The sequence below is a fragment of the Armigeres subalbatus genome, chromosome 1 (assembly GCF_024139115.2).
Source record: "Armigeres subalbatus isolate Guangzhou_Male chromosome 1, GZ_Asu_2, whole genome shotgun sequence".
Lineage (NCBI taxonomy): Eukaryota > Metazoa > Arthropoda > Insecta > Diptera > Culicidae > Armigeres > Armigeres subalbatus.
Window position 1 is genome coordinate 22,609,878 of NC_085139.1, and position 16,217 is coordinate 22,626,094.

General features: G+C 39.6%; 1 protein-coding gene across 4 annotated transcripts in view; it reads left to right on the forward strand.

The window, feature by feature from the left end:
- LOC134222682 (hemicentin-1) overlaps positions 1–16,217 on the forward strand; it is a 740,104-nt gene that overhangs the window by 250,346 nt on the left and 473,541 nt on the right. The gene's annotated exons all lie outside the window — the stretch shown is intronic.

Below are 16,217 nucleotides of genomic sequence, written 5' to 3' on the forward strand. Positions count from 1 at the left end.
TCCTGCTGCGGTTTCGAAGATCGTAGGTGTTACTGCCTTCTGGATTTCTCAGTGGCGGAGAAATGAATGATTGCTCTTTCCGTGACAGTCTCGTGTTTTTATTTTGCGGAGGAGGAGCAGGTTTTAATTCATTTGTAGGCTGCGAAGGTTTTGGTTGAGGTGTTGAGGCAGTTGTTCGAAGGTCCTGGCTCGAAGGTTTGCTGGTTATTAAAGCAGATTGGTTTTGCGTTTTGGTTTTGAGGGTATTTTTCAATTCCGCGAGCTCCTTTGCGAGGAAGGCAACTTGTCTTTGTAGCTTCGCGATCATTTGGTCTTTGATGGCTAGCTCATTACTGATACGGTCCTGCACAACAGTCGCGTAAGTTTCTGTCTTCGTTTTGTCGTTAAAAATTTTTCTTGCTTCTGGGAAGAAGATTCCCTTGTCAATCTTGATGAGAATATTTTCTTCGGATTTGTATTTCGGACAGTTGCGAGAAATAGCTGCATGATCCTTTTTACAGTGTAGACAAAATAGTTCGTTTCCGCATTTTTCCCTCGTCGGCGATTACATGTGACTGTGAGCATTGCAAACATATCGCGCAGTTTTGGCACGATTTTCTTGAGTGACCGTACTCGCCGCATTTGAAACAAAATTAAGGGTATGGGTAATAAACCTTTACCGAGATACGCAAAGCCCAAAATAAACAAATTGTGGAAGTTGGGTTCCATTGAAGGACAGCACTAGCAGGGGTGTATTCTGTAAAGCACCGTTCACGCGTTTCTTTATCCTTCGCACTGTATGGACACCTTGAGAACATAAATAATTTTGGATTTCTTTTTCCTCCATATCCTTAGAGTCGACATCATACACTGTTCCTTGAACTGTATTTAGCGTTGGATGCGAGATGATCTCCACTTGAGTTCCATCGGCGAGCTCTGTTATGTTCAGCAACTTGTTATAAACACTTTTAGATGAAGTGCGGAGGATATATCGCGAACCGCGCGCTTCTCGCGAAGCTTCCACTTTAGAGCCAATAGCTGTTTCAATTGTCGTTCCAATAATGAACGCATTTGGAAGCGGTTTATTTACGTTGCGATCGGTGTTGGTTTCTGTATCCTCACTCGTTTTCCGTCGCAGTAACAATACCATGGTTCCCATATCATCCGTGTTTCGCATCCAATGGGGCTGTCTGTGACCAGGTGGTTCATGATTGGGTCCACCGGGGGGCCCGGAGGAGCTGCCGGCCATGTGACCGGAGCTTATCGACACTACACTTGAAGCTTCCTTTCTGTTCTCGATACTCTCCAATATAAGCAAAGGTCCGAAAGGTAATGTTTTTAGAATGTTCTACCACTCGGGAGAGTTTGCTCTATTATTGTCGTAGTTGTATTGTTTCGGTGGCTAATGAATTCAGCACTACCGTAACCGCGTGATATTTGCACAACTTATATCGCACTTCTCATTGAGAACAAATAGTTTTCTTCGGAGATACCACTTTTGCGTTGATCACGAATGGAACACCTTAAGAAAAAAAACTGTAGCAGCAATTTTCGTTCTGTACTTCCTATGAAAAATTAGGTTTCGAGGCAGAGTAATTCGCGTGTGTTGTTTACCAACCGTAACCCGAGTACTCGAATGGAAATACCGCATATGCTTAGTACGCAGCACTTTCCTTTCGAAAACTCCAAGTGCGCGTTGGTCCTCCACGAGCATCGTCTAGGTCTCGTGTCCGTAGAGAACTACCGGTCTAATGAGCGTTTTGTAGATTGTCAGTTTGGTACGGCGGCGAACTCTATTCGATCGGAGCGTCTTGCGGAGTCCAAAGTACGTACGATTTCCAGCCACTATGCGTCTCCGAGTTTCTCTGCTGGTGTCATTTTCGGCAGTCACCAGTGAGCCCAAGTACACAAATTCTTCTACCACCTCGATTTCGTCACCACCGATGCAAACTCGCGGTGGGTGGCTCACATGATCGTCTCTTGAACCTCTTCCTATCATGTACTTTGTCTTCGACGTGTTGATGACTAGCCCGATCCGCTTGGCTTCCCTCTTCAGTCTGATGTATTCTTCCTCCATCTTCTCAAAGTTACGTGCCATAATATCTATGTCGTCGGCGAAGCCAAATAGCTGGACTGACTTATTGAAAATTGTACCACTCGTGTTAATCCCTGCTCTTCGTATTACCCCTTCCAAAGCGAGGTTGAATAGCAGACACGAAAGACCATCACCCTGCCTCTGCGCGTTTCGAAGGGACTCGAGAATGCCGCTGAAACTCGAACTACGTACACCACCCGATCCATCGTCGCTTTGATCAACCGTGTCAGTTTATCTGGAAAACCGTGTTCGTGCATTAGCTGCCATAGCTGGTCCCGATCGATTGTATCATATGCGGCTTTGAAGTCGATGAATAGATGATGTGTGGGCACGTTGTATTCGCGGCATTTCTGCAGTACTTGGCGAATGGCGAACACCTGGTCCGTGGTGGAGCGTTCGCCCATAAAACCCGCCTGGTACTGCCCCACGAACTCCCTTGCAATTGGTGCTAGTCGACGGCATAAAATTTGGGAGAGTACCTTGTAGCAATGTGATTGCGCGGTAGTTGCTACAATCCAGCTTATCGCCCTTTTTGTAGATGGGACACACGACACCTTCCATCCACTCCTGCGGCAAAACTTCCTCCTCCCAAATCTTGGTAATGACCCAGTGCAGCGCTCTAGCCAGTGCCTCACCACCGTGTTTAAATAGCTCTCCTGGTAGTTATGGTCAACCCCGGGGGCTTTGTTTTTCTTCAGCCGGCCGATCTCCTTCTGGATTTCCTGAAGATCCTGTGCCGGTAAAATTATGTCCTGCGCGCATTCTCCCAGGTCCATCATCATACCGCCACCTCGTCTGCCACATCGCCATTCAGGTGTTCTTCGTAGTGCTGACGCCACCTTTGGATCACCTCACGCTCGTTTGTTAAGAACGTTCCCGTTTATGTCCTTACACATATCAGGCTATGGCACGTGGCCCTTACGTGAACGGTTTCACTTCGCATAGAACTTTCGCGTGTTATTAGCGCGGTACAGTTGCTCCGTCTCTTCACGATCTCGATCTTCCTGCTGGCGCATTTTCCACCGGAAATTCAAGTTTTGCCTGTTCCGCGCCCGTTTATATCGTGCCTCGTTCGCCCTCGTGCGGTGTTGCAGCTATCTCGCCCATGCTGCATTCTTCTCTTCCACTAACTACTCACATTCGCCGCCATACCAGTCGTTTCTCTGATCCGAGGGCACCGTACCAAGTGCAGCGGTTGCGGTGCTACCAATGGCGGATCGAATATCTCTCCAGCCATCTTCAAGAGACGCTGCGCCTAGCTGCTCTTCCGTTGGAAGTGCCACTTCCAGCTGCTGCGCGTATTCTTGGGCTAGTCTACCGTCTTGTAGCCGCCCAATGTTAAGCCGCGGCGTCCGACTTCGACGCGTGTTGTACACCGTCGAGAGTTTTGAGCGCAGGCATACTGCAACGAGGTAGTGGTCGGATTCAATATTCGCCCTGCGGTAAGTGCGGATGCTCGTGATGTCGGAGAAGAATTTACCGTCGATAAGAACGTGGTCGATTTGGTTTTCCGTTTCTTGGTTAGGTGATCTCCATGTGGCCTTGTGGATACTTTTGCGGGGGAATAAGGTGCTTCGGACTACCATTCCGTTGGAGGCTGCGAAGTTTATGCATCGTTGGCCGTTGTCATTCGATACGGTGTGCAGACTATCCGGTCCGATGACCGGTCTATACATTTCCTCCCTTCCTACCTGTGCGTTCATGTCACCGATAACGATTTTAAGGTCCCGCAGTGGGCATCCATCGTTTGTCTGCTCCAGCTGTGCGTAGAACGCTTCTTTCTCGTCTTCGGGTCTCCCTTCGTGTGGGCAGTGCACGTTGATGATGCTATAGTTGAAGAAACGGCCTTTTATCCTCAGCTTGCACATCCTTGCGTTGATTGGCTGCCACCCAATCACGCGTTGGCGCATCTTTCCCAGCACTATGAAGCCGATTCCCAGCTCGTTGGTGGTGCCACAGCTTTGGTGAAAGGTAGCCGCTCGATGCCCGCTTCTCCACACTTTCTGTCCTGTCCAGCAAATCTCCTGCAGCGCCACGACGTCGAAGTTGCGGGGATGTAATTCATCGTAGATCATCCTGTCGCAACCTGCGAAACCTAGCGACTTGCAATTCCATGTTCCAAGCTTCCAATCGTGATCCTGTATTCGTCGCCTCAGGTCTTTGCCGATTATATCGAGTCGCATTATCTCTTATATTGTTCGTAATGATTGGTTTTCCAGGCGGCTTATTGGGCCTGCGCAAACCTCCTGTCTCGTCGGAAGGCCGTCGTGTCAGGGGCTGTTTAGCATCCCACCTAACACCAGGACATGGGTTTGTGCGCTTTGAGTGGCACACGGTCGCTTTGGTGGGGTCTACTTGCGGATACATGCAGCTTTTTATAGAGGTTTAACAGGGCCCACTGTCAAACCCCACCACATCCTAGGCAAGCCCCACAACTCACAGATGGCCTGGGGAGGGATCGTCAAGCCCTTGGACATAGTCCCTGCTGCCCTCTGCCTCTACAGTGAATGTTCGCTAATTGGATTTTTTTTCTAGTTGGGGCGCTTTTTAGTTGGGAGTCTGTTCATTGGGGTGAAACTCAATTAAAAAGCAGCCAAACGTCAGAATGTGATGTCAAAAACACGTTGACGTCTTGTTTGCGTGTTTGGCGGGATCGACGTTTTCTGGCACGTAAAATTTTCCTATGTTCGACGCAAAAAGTAAACAACGTTAACGCTTGTCAAAACGCTCCAATTAGCTAACGGCATTCGCTAGTTGGGGTGAGGTCGTGCCCCAATTAGCGAACGATCACTGTATATGTTTCTCTGGAAATCTCTTTAGAAAATTCCTCAATGAACTGCTCCGGGAAATTCCTTCTTCATGAACAATTCTCGACGGATTTTTTTATAATTTTTAAATGAAATTCTGAAATATTTTCAGGCCGAAATAATTTAGTACGTACTGCCGAAGAAGTTCTAGGAGCAATTCTTCGAATTCCCTTATTTTCTGAATAAATAAATGTCAGGTGCATTTTGTTTGAACCAAAGCTACTTTTTGAGCTAGAAAAGCCTGATTTTAATTATATAAGCCCTTCAACAGCTTTCAATTTTGTTGGGCCTAGACTTTATTGGACATGAGAATAAATGATGCATAATGCAGATAATTGTCATATGAACTGAAAATATCTTTCCCGACAACAGCTAGATATGTCATCGGCGTGTAAAAAAATATTCGGCGGCTTGCGCATTTTTCATACGGCAGCGCGCCGATTCATTTTTGATGGCGGCGGCGGCGCACAGGTCTAGAAAACATGCGATCTATTCCCCTGAAGTGCCTTTTTTTACAGTAAACTTTGTCTGACTCGATGTACTCGATGTGAATCCTGACCACTATGATTTTGATGATAATTTCGATAATAATAACGGATGGCCAATCCCAACAAGCATTGAATTCTTTTAACCTTCCGCAACTCGCTTCAACTTTCATAACACGAGAACTTGCGTGTTGTAAAAAGTACAACAGTCCTAAAATCCGTTATAATGAAGCCAATTCAAATGATATCAACGTGATTTTTTCGGGAAAATATTAAAGGGGATATATACTCTCATTGAGGACATTTTTTAAGTCCAATGGATCTTCTGCTGGTCCTCCGGAAGATCCGGAACCAACGGAACACCGGTAAAAATAGTCCATTTTCTCAATAAATGGCGCAATGTTTCTTATAAGAATTCTATAATCCCATGCGGCCCTAAAGTCCAAACAAAAATTGATTTAGAAATTTCATACTGAGCGGCGCTAGTGTATATGAGAATACCAGTTTGGTACAACATCTCGGGATCTGTTGGATTTAGAAAGTTGCCGTTTTCTAAAAAGTTGTTCAAGGATTGGAAACCAATATGTTGAGAAACTGTTTAGTTCATAATTCAGCCGTAAGGCGGCGCTAGTATATATGAGTTATAAGTTTGGTTAGATATCTCGGATCTGTGGAATTAGAAAGTTGTTGTCTTCTACAAAGTCGTTCGAGCATTGGAAACCAATATGTTGAGAAACTGAATAATTTAGAATTCATCCGCAAGGAGGCGCTACTGTAACAGTTTGATTAGATATCTCGGGATCTATTGGTTTTGGTAAGTTGCTATCTTCTATAAAGTTGTTCGAGCATTGGAAACCAATATGGAACGAGGACTGGAAACCAATATGATGAAATATTGTGAATTTTAAAATTTATCCGTAGAGTAGTAATAGTAAATGTGAGACCACCAGTTTGAATATTTAACCCCGGATCTGTGATATTAGAGAGTGGCCGTCTTCTTCACAGCTGTTCGAGGAAAAAAACCATTATTCTGAAGAATTTTTTAGTTTGGATTACACCCGCTGGGTGGTGATATATGGATCAACTAGTTTTGTTAGATATCGCAGGACATGTAGGATTTGAAAGTGCCGTCATTTACAGTTATTTGGGATTTGATAAACATAGTTTTCAGAAAAGTGTAGTTGGTAGTCATATAGCTACCGTTTCTGCCTCCTACACAGAGGACCTTGGGTTCGATCTCAGGCCAATTTCATTCGCCTACTTCGTATCTTTTTGTATATTTCTCATGTTACAGCAATCGCTAGAACAGGAAATGAATTTCCATAGCGTTTCCATTTCAATCCTGTACCTTCAACTTGACTAGTCTAACAATAACTGTTGGAAATGTAGGAGAAATTTGTTTCTTCATCCCATTAGAATACCGTATTTTCCGTTCCTTTCACATGCTAACAAAGTTTTTTTTTTGCTGAAATAGCTTCTTTTAGGCTAAATGAGACCTATAACAGCATTCAATGTTTGTTGGGATTGGGCATTAGTATCAAAAAACTGATTATACTAGCAAGGATTCACATAGATTTACAGTCCATCGAGTTTATTTATAATTTAAAAATCACTTTAATAAAGAAATTAAAAAAAACAGTACATCAAGTAAGGCAAAGTGCACTGTAAGTACCTCAAGTAGGCATGGTACCTCATTGAGGTATTTTCAGGAATTCAGATGGCTATTACAAACACATCATACTTGTCAAATAACTTAATTAGACAAGGTATTGATTTGGTATTCAATATCTCTCGAATACCTGATGTGGTTATTATCATCAATGACTACTATTTAAATATTATTATGATAGAATTTATCATTCGTTGGAAGGGTTTGAATCCAAAGGAGAATGAGAAAATCTCTCACTTATCATGACTGTATACACTCTCGATAGGTAGTTTACCGTGAGAGACGTTTTTCGGTAGCTGTTACGACAATGAACTGATTCGCGATGCTACAACCCATGATAAATTTCCTTCAATAAGCCACAATTGCAGGGGGCACCAGTTTTGATGTTTTTACACAGCTGTACGACAAAATATGGTCCTGAACATGAAATGAGCGAGAACAAAGCGTTTTATCAAACCCCTCGGTGAGGCCGCCTATCCGAATCAGTTTTTTCCAACTTGTATTATACAAAGTGCGATAGTTTTGTTTTCATGGCTTGCTATGATTCGAAGAGCTTTTTTGCCTCTCTTTATCATTGTTCGTTATCTATTGAGAGCGATTTCTGCAATCCCTGTTCTTTGGTTTGCGTAGTACAAATATGTTTGGCCCATTATTATACCGTGCGGTACCGAAATCCGTACAGCACCGAAACCCGTCCACCTCATGAAATATTTTGATGTAGAATTAATTAATCTTATCCTGTTCAGATACTTGACAGTAAGTTTTTAAGGCATAGAATTGGAAAGAAGGCTTTGAAATTAAAACAACAAAAATCAAAAACAAATCTTCACCCACCAAAGGCGGAGTTTGTGCCGCCATTTTGTTTTCGGGTAGAGCATAATTGCACCAAAAATGACTGTGTTTTAATTGCTAATTGCAAATCATTACATAAGATAAGCGGAATAAAAATCGAAGGGATCGCTTCTCAAGGTGCGTATCGAACTATTTACAATGGTAGCTTAGTCAATCAGACTGTTTCAATTTAAATATTTAGTTAAGAAATAGCTGTACGGATTTTGATCCTTTGAATCGAAATCCGTCCACGGTGGACGGATTTCGAGTCAAGAGTAGTTGATTTAAATCATTATTTTATCATGTTTTTCGTAGTTTTTAATGAGTAAATGTGAAACACTTCAAAATAGAAGCCTTCATTCGTCTGTGTCAATGACAAACGTTTCATTTACATTCGATTCCTATTTTCTAATGACTTTTTCATATACTAAGGTGCTTAAGTGTACGGATTTCGATGCCCCACGGTAATGATATGGAAATGCTAATATCATCTTTCAAACTTAGACGTACATGTTCATGATAGAATTAGAGGCAAAAGTATAGAATTGATAGTTGAAGAATGTTTTTATAGAAGTCGATTTGAAAGCGAGCGGAGGGCAATATTTGTGATGGCACATATCACACGACCTTCCTTCTGCCAAGCTCCGGAAGGTCGTCAGGTGGCCACCTGCAGTCATACTTTGAAATATCTCCAAGATCAACGTCAGAAATGTTTTAAAAAATGCCAAAAATGACAAACTTTCCAAAATGACATTTTTTACGGACATTCCGAAATACAAGGAAGACCATCTGGTGGCCACCTATGGTTATAGCAGAGTAAGAACTGTAGAATATCTCCAGAATCACCATCAGAAATGATTTAGAAAAAAATGCGCTGCTCTAGGACGAACTTCACAAAATGACCATTTTTACGGACTTTCCGGATTTTTTCTGGCGGCCACCTGTGGTCATAGCATTGTGGGGAATGTGTTTAGCTCAAATATCCTCGTCAGAAATGGTTTAGAAAAAGTTTCGCTACTCCAGGACGAATTTCACAAAATGACCATTTTTACGGACGTTCCGGATTCCTGGTGGCGACCTACGGTCATAGGTGAATGAGAACTGCGAATTAACTCCAAGGTTATTATCAGAAATGATATAGAAAAAATCGCGTTACTTTAGGATGAATTGTTAATGAAATAAATAAATAATTCATTACTGGTCACTTTTCCCAGTGCACCTGAGCCTTTTATTTAGCTATATTTACCCGAGCCTTCTATCGAATCACTTTTATTATCTTTTCAATTGATGAAGAACTATTTTTTGAGGAATACATGGTGGTTTGGTGCAAATTGGTCAACTGACTAAAAAGATATCTCATTTTTACTCAATGTGTTTTTACAACGGTGCGAGTCCCGGAAGGTTAAAGGTATTATTCAGCCAAAAACAAGCTACTTCAGCTAAAAAACTTGCATATTTGGCATAGAAGGTTTGTTGGGATTTCATGGAAACGCAAAATACGGAAATCTTCATTCCTATTTCCTATTCTAGCGATTGCTGGAACATGACAAGTAGTACAGAAAAAATATACAAAGTAGGAGAATGAAATGAGCCTGAGATCGAACCCATGGCCTCCTGCGGACTAGGCAGAAACGGTAGCCATATAAAATATCAAACACACTTTTCTGAACAGATTGGCTTTCAAATTCCAAATAACTGTAAATGTCGGCACTTTTAAATCCCACATATCCTGAGATATCTAACAAAACTGGTTGTTCCATATATCACCACCCAGCGGAAGTAATCCAAACTAACCCGTTTATCAGTATATTGGTTTTCATCCTCGAATAGCTGTGTGGAAGACGGCCACTCTTTAATATGCGCTAGCACTACTCTGCGGGTGAATTTTAAACTCAACAATTTCTCCAATTTACTTTGTAGAAGACGACTATTTTCTAAATCCCACAGATCCGGAGATATCGAACTAAACTGATCTCGTATTTACAGCCAGCTTGCGGATGTGTGTGTGTGTGTTTCATCCTCTATCCCTCATCCATCTGGGGGCGTTGGTTAAGTAGTACTACGAATACTTTGATCAAATCTCATGTTCCGTTGTGGTGCCCTTTTTATTACGAGGACTAGCACTACAAAAAGGATTCACTTCTGAAGAAAGATTTCTTCAGAGAGTGTAGGGAATAGGATGCACTAGTTCTTCATAACAGGTACAGCAATACTTCACAAGGACGCCCTTATTCATAGTAACTACTCAGAGAGTAGAAGGTCGAGAAGAGCCACCGTTGCCCACTAAAGCTTGAACCGGATATCTGGGACTCCCACAATATCCGCGGCAATAGCAGCAACAATGCCCTATGTGTATTTAGTTGTTATGTATGGGGGATCAACAATGAAATACAACATAATATAATTGGAACATGCTCACCAAATTTTTTCGTTCATTCTTAAGTCCATAATAAAATGGCTCCGAAATTGATCAGGGCACGGCAGTTTCGACTAATGCTGTAAAATGTCCAACGGTCAGCAGCGGGTATCCAGTAGAAATTGATCAGTCGTCACAGGATCAAGAATTGTCCATTTACTTGATTTCCATCCCCGTAAGTAAAACCAGAACGTGAGGTCGTCCAAGGTGCGGTATTGAAGGGCTTCAACTCTTTCGTGACTTTTTCGCACTACTTGAATCCATCTAAAGGAACCCGACTAGAAGGTCATATCAAAATTATATCATCCTATGTTATTATGTTATACTAAATTTTTATAACAAAATTTGTTAGAAACTAGGTGCAGGATGTTGTTAAAATATCTAAATTTCTATCAAAAACTGCACTACTGGAAACAAAAAACTATCAATTTTTGTTACAATTTTATCATAAAAATAACATATTTTGTTAGAATTTTTTTTGAATTAGGCATAAAGACGTTAGGCATAACGAACGTTAGGCATAATGTACGTTAGGCATAATGGACGTTATGCATAAGATGACCCAAAAACAGCCTATGAAATAAAGAAAGTTGAATTATGCCAAACGTCCATTATGCCTAGCGTACTTAAGCCTATCGTCCTTATACCTAACGTACTTATGCTCAACGTCGCGGACCCGTCCATAGCATACCCGAATAGGAGGTCATAACAAAAATTGAACACAATTTTAACATATTGTGATATTTATAACTTATTTTGATACAATTTTGTTCTCAGTAACATTACCCGACTAGAAGGTCATATCAAAATTATATCATCATATGTTATTATGTTACACAAAATTTTTATAACAAAATTTGTTAGAAACTAGGTGCAGGATGTTGTTAAAATATCTAAATTTCTATCAAAAACTGCACTACTAGAAACAAAAAACTATCAAATTTTGTTACAATTTTATCATAAAAATAACAGATTTTGTTAGAAATTTATAACAGAATCAGATACAAAATATATTGTTTCTGTGCAGATGGAATTTTTACAAGTCGTGAGAGGTCTATAGATTGTCATCAAGAATCACATTTTTTTTTTTGGCTGGACAAGAATATTTTTCGAGAACATGAAATTAACAACATTACAAATAAGGCAACCTTCTCAAATTATTATATCAACGTTGTGATATCTATGGCTGGGAGACTTTCCCGACTAGAAGAGCATAACAAAAATTGAACTCAATTTTAACATATTGTGATATTTATAACTTATTTTGATACAATTTTGTTCTCAGTAGCCATTATCTTTCAAATGTTGTAACAGGATTATATCATAATATGATTTGAAAAATGCTTAACACAGAATTGCCCAACAGTAGGCAATTAAAATAGATGTAGCAAAGTCTCCCAGCCATAGATATCTCAATGATGATGTAATTTGAAAAGGTTGCCTTATTTGTAATGTTGTTAATTTCATGTGCTCGAAAAATATTCTTGTTCAAACAAAAGCAAAAAACTATGTTTGTTGATCACAATCTGGAGACCTATCACGACCTGTAAAAATTCCAACTGCACTGAAACAATATATTTTGTATCTGATTCTGTTATAAATTTCTAAACAAAATATGTTATTTTATGATAAAATTGTAAATAAAATTTGATAGTTTTTGTTTCAGTAGTGTAGTTTTTGATAGAAATTTAGATATTTTAACAACATCCTGCACCATGTTTCTAACAAATTTTGTTATAAAATTTAGTGTAACATAATAACATAGGATGATATAATTTGTTATGACCTTTCTAGTCGGTTGCTTATGTTCTATTTTATTGTTTGATTGTTGGGCAATTCGGTGTTAAGCATTTTCAAATCATATTATGATATAAACCTCTTACAACATTTGAAAGATAATGACTACTGAGAACAAAATTGTATCAACATAAATTATAAATATCACAATATGTTAAAATTGTGTTCAATTCTTGTTATGCTCTTCTAGTCAGGTATCTTTCAAATGTTGTAACAGGATTTTAACATAATAAGATTTAAAAAATTGTTAATACCGAATTGCCCAACAGTAAGCAATTAAAATAGATGTAGCAAAGTCTCCTGCCATAGATATCACAAACGTTGATGCAATTTGAAAAAGTTGTCTAATTTGTAATGTTCTTAGTTTCATGTTCTTGAAAAATATTCTTGTTCAGAAAAAACTAATATTTCTGAATGTTGATCACAATCTGGAGACCCATCACGACCTGTAACTGCACAGTAAACAATATATTTTGTATCTGATTCTGTTACAAATTTCTAACAAAATATGTATTTTATGATAAAATTGTAACAAAATTTGATAGTTTTTTGTTTCAAGTGGTGTAATTTTTGATAGAAATTTAGATATTTTAACTACATCATGTACCATGTTTCTAACAAATTTTGTTATAAAATTTTATTATAACAAAATAACACATGTTGATATAATTTGTATATGACCTTCTAGTCGGGTAGCGGGGAAAACACATTTTTTTATTTCATTTTAGGGTAAATATTTCATTTTGGACCCCTAGATGAAGTGCTTACCGATATCTGCTTATATGTATCAAATGACACGTTTGATGTAGGCGGAAATCACATTATTTCATAGATGGAAGTCTCATTTATGAAAAAGAAATTTGAAATTGGCATCAAGTGTTGATAAATCCCTGAGAATTGAAGATATTTTTCGGTTTGGACAGTACAACATGTTTTGGACCCCAAATGAACACATTTTAAATAACGCTATTTTCGCACAGGAAACCAGTGAAACAGATGCTGAACAATATTATTTTTCTAAAGCCAATGGGGGAGTTAACAGCGACATTGATTTTAGTTCAGAATTCAATAAAATGTCCCCAGGGGCGTCCAAAATGTGTAGGGGTCCAAATCAAGTTGGTTACCCTAGATGTCTGAACAAATATTTTTAATTTAGCTATCCGGCAACATATTTGAACGTCAGTTGCCATTGGTTTTGTAACTAAATTCAGGCTATTAACACAAAAATTGCAATTCATCGGACGGCTTTTTTTGTTGGTTACGCTGTCAATTTTTTTTCTCGTCCAAATTCTAATATTTATGTTTCTAAAGTGAAATTAACGAAATAGATGTAAACGAAATAAAATTTCAAAAAATAGTAAAATTAGTGAAATAAGTGAAAGTATGTACGATATTCCTTGGTGCTAGAGAACGAGGTCCCGAAGCTGGTCAGCATAACCAGCACAGCTTTAGCAGCAGTACTATCATTCCGAGTCCCACGATTAGCTGAACCGACTGAACATTACATGTCCGGGTTGTCAGTTGTCACCGATACCCTTCAATTCAAGAAGAAGAATACCATTTCCGTGAAGAATTATGGGAAGAGTCATTTGATTGAGCACATGAAGCAAAAACAAAATCGTATAAATGAAATTGAAATATCATAAATGTACGTATACGACAAACACCGAGAAGGCCAAAACGGAGAAACACATGCAAGGAAGTCTCCAAAATGTTGAACTGTTGTCGGACATTTAAGGTTCCCCCAAACACACGCGATGCGACAGTCGCGCCGCGATTCTATCGCTTGGCGACAGCGATTCTGTCGCCGTTGATATGGAAGCGTAAATAGAACATTGCATGCAGCGACTCAACGATAGAATCGCGGCGACTAGTTGTCGCCGTCGCGGCGGTGAAATCGCTTAGGTTTGGGGGAGCCTTTATAACACGAACCCCTATGGCAGCCGGATATTGCGTAGTGATGGAGACTGCGAGAGCGGAAACTGAGCGGGTATTTTTGGGAACGTATCTCACTAACATTGTTGGCTCACATTTTTGGATAAGGAGAGGTACATGATTCAAGATTTCTATCTTTCAATTTTCAATCAAAACGAAACATAGTCCATGATTTGCACCTGAACATTTTTCGACGGACGACTAGTTTTTCATCAATGAAGACAGAAATTCATTCCTATACATACCGGTGTGGAAAGGATCTTGCACGTCCAGGAATTTCAAAATGAAAATTGGTGAGAGAATTCCATTCTATATATTATTAATTTACATTAAAACTATATGAAACCATATCATTATATATAAAAAAAAACATCAGGGCACCCGATTGAAGCGATTTGGATAGGAAGAGTGGAATCGCCAACTTCCTATTGTTAACATCTCGTGGATAAAGGGCGGGCTCTTCTCTCCATCTTTTCGGTCAATCTGAGGAACGAGGGCTAGATTGTAATACTGTATATGTACGAACTTTCTTCTGGAAGGAGATTCTCTATTCATCCGTTGGATTCGCATAAGTGTCTCTGCTTATGGAACCACCCTACCCATTTTTGGCCCTTCATACAGGAGTTTGATAGAAACAAACAATAATATAATCATTAGATCTGTTCACCATTTTCAAAAGTATTTCAGATTCAAAGTGCCACCTCTATTTCAATGAGGTATCCTAAATGGAGTCTCCTGACCAATTTTTAGCCAAATCCATGGAGATTTAGAGGTGCATCAAACGAGATTTGTAATTCTTCAGACTTTTCGTAAAAATATCGTCTGAGTGCATCAATTTAACTCCACATAATAAAAGGATTAGTCGTTGATAGCTTCTTTAGACTATTATCAACTACTTTGTCATTTATACTAGGATGTTTAGAGGGCTTATTCTATGACTTTTTATAAGATTTAGCTGACAAAAATGCCTTAAAACCAGAAAAATAATTTAAGGTGCTTCTGGGGGTAGTATACATTTTTAATATGTGCCTAATTCAATTTTTCCTTTCATTTCCTCCGAGTGTTGCGGAAATTTCGTCCATACATCACTTTATTCTGAAAATAAGCTTCGGCATGTAATAATGCAGTTTTCATGAAATACTCAACATTTGAATAGGATAGTCAAGCAAGACCATTACTAAAACAAAGTTGACCATGATTTATGAGGAATGTCATCCAGTATGCTCGACCCACTGGTATGGATCTAGAGTGGGCTATATGGTAGTGTCAGGGCCTGCAGATCAAGAGGTCCGCGGTTCGAGGCGCCGAGTCGATAAAGGTTTTTTCTTGTCAAGTCTTTTGGAAAATACCATGTTTTCAATGACATTTTGGGGTCGTTAACTACATTTGAATGTGATTCTATACCCTCCTCCTAGTTATTGCATCACTCATGTCACTGACTAATTTCAAACAACCTTCAATGATTGAGATTGTAATAAGTTCATGTCCATCATTGCAGCCACCAATTGTGAAGTAACGGTTTGTTAATGGGAGGGATCGATTCGGTTTTGTTTGTGCCATGAGTGTGGTACAATAACTAAGGAGAGGATAACCAATAAATCAAGATGTTTTTCAAACTTTATAAGATTTTTTTTATCACGTTCAATTTAAAGGAAGTTTCTGACCGCGACAGATTATCGACAACATGGAATTAGCCACCTGGCTTGATAAATAAAATATCTTTAACTGCTAGGCGCCTCGAACCGTGGACCTCTTGATCTGCAGGCCCTGACACTACCACATAGCCCACTCTAGATCCATACCAGTGGGTCGAGCATACTGGATGACATTCCTCATAAATCATGGTCAACTTTGTTTTAGTATGGGGGGAATGGTCTTGCTTGACTACCCTATTCAAATGTTGAGTATTTCATGAAAACTGCATTATTACATGCCGAAGCTTATTTTTCAGAATAAAGTGATGTATGGACGAAATTTCCGCAACACTCAAAGGAAATGAAAGGAAAAATTGAATTAGGCACATATTGAAAATTTATACTACCCCCAGAAGCACCTAAAATCATTTTTCTGGTTTTAAGGCATTTTTTTCAGCTAAATCTAATAAAAAGTCATAGAATAAGCCCTCTAAACATCCTAGTATCCATGACAAAGTAGTAGATAATAGTCTAAAGAAGCTATCAACGACTAATCCTTTTATTATGTG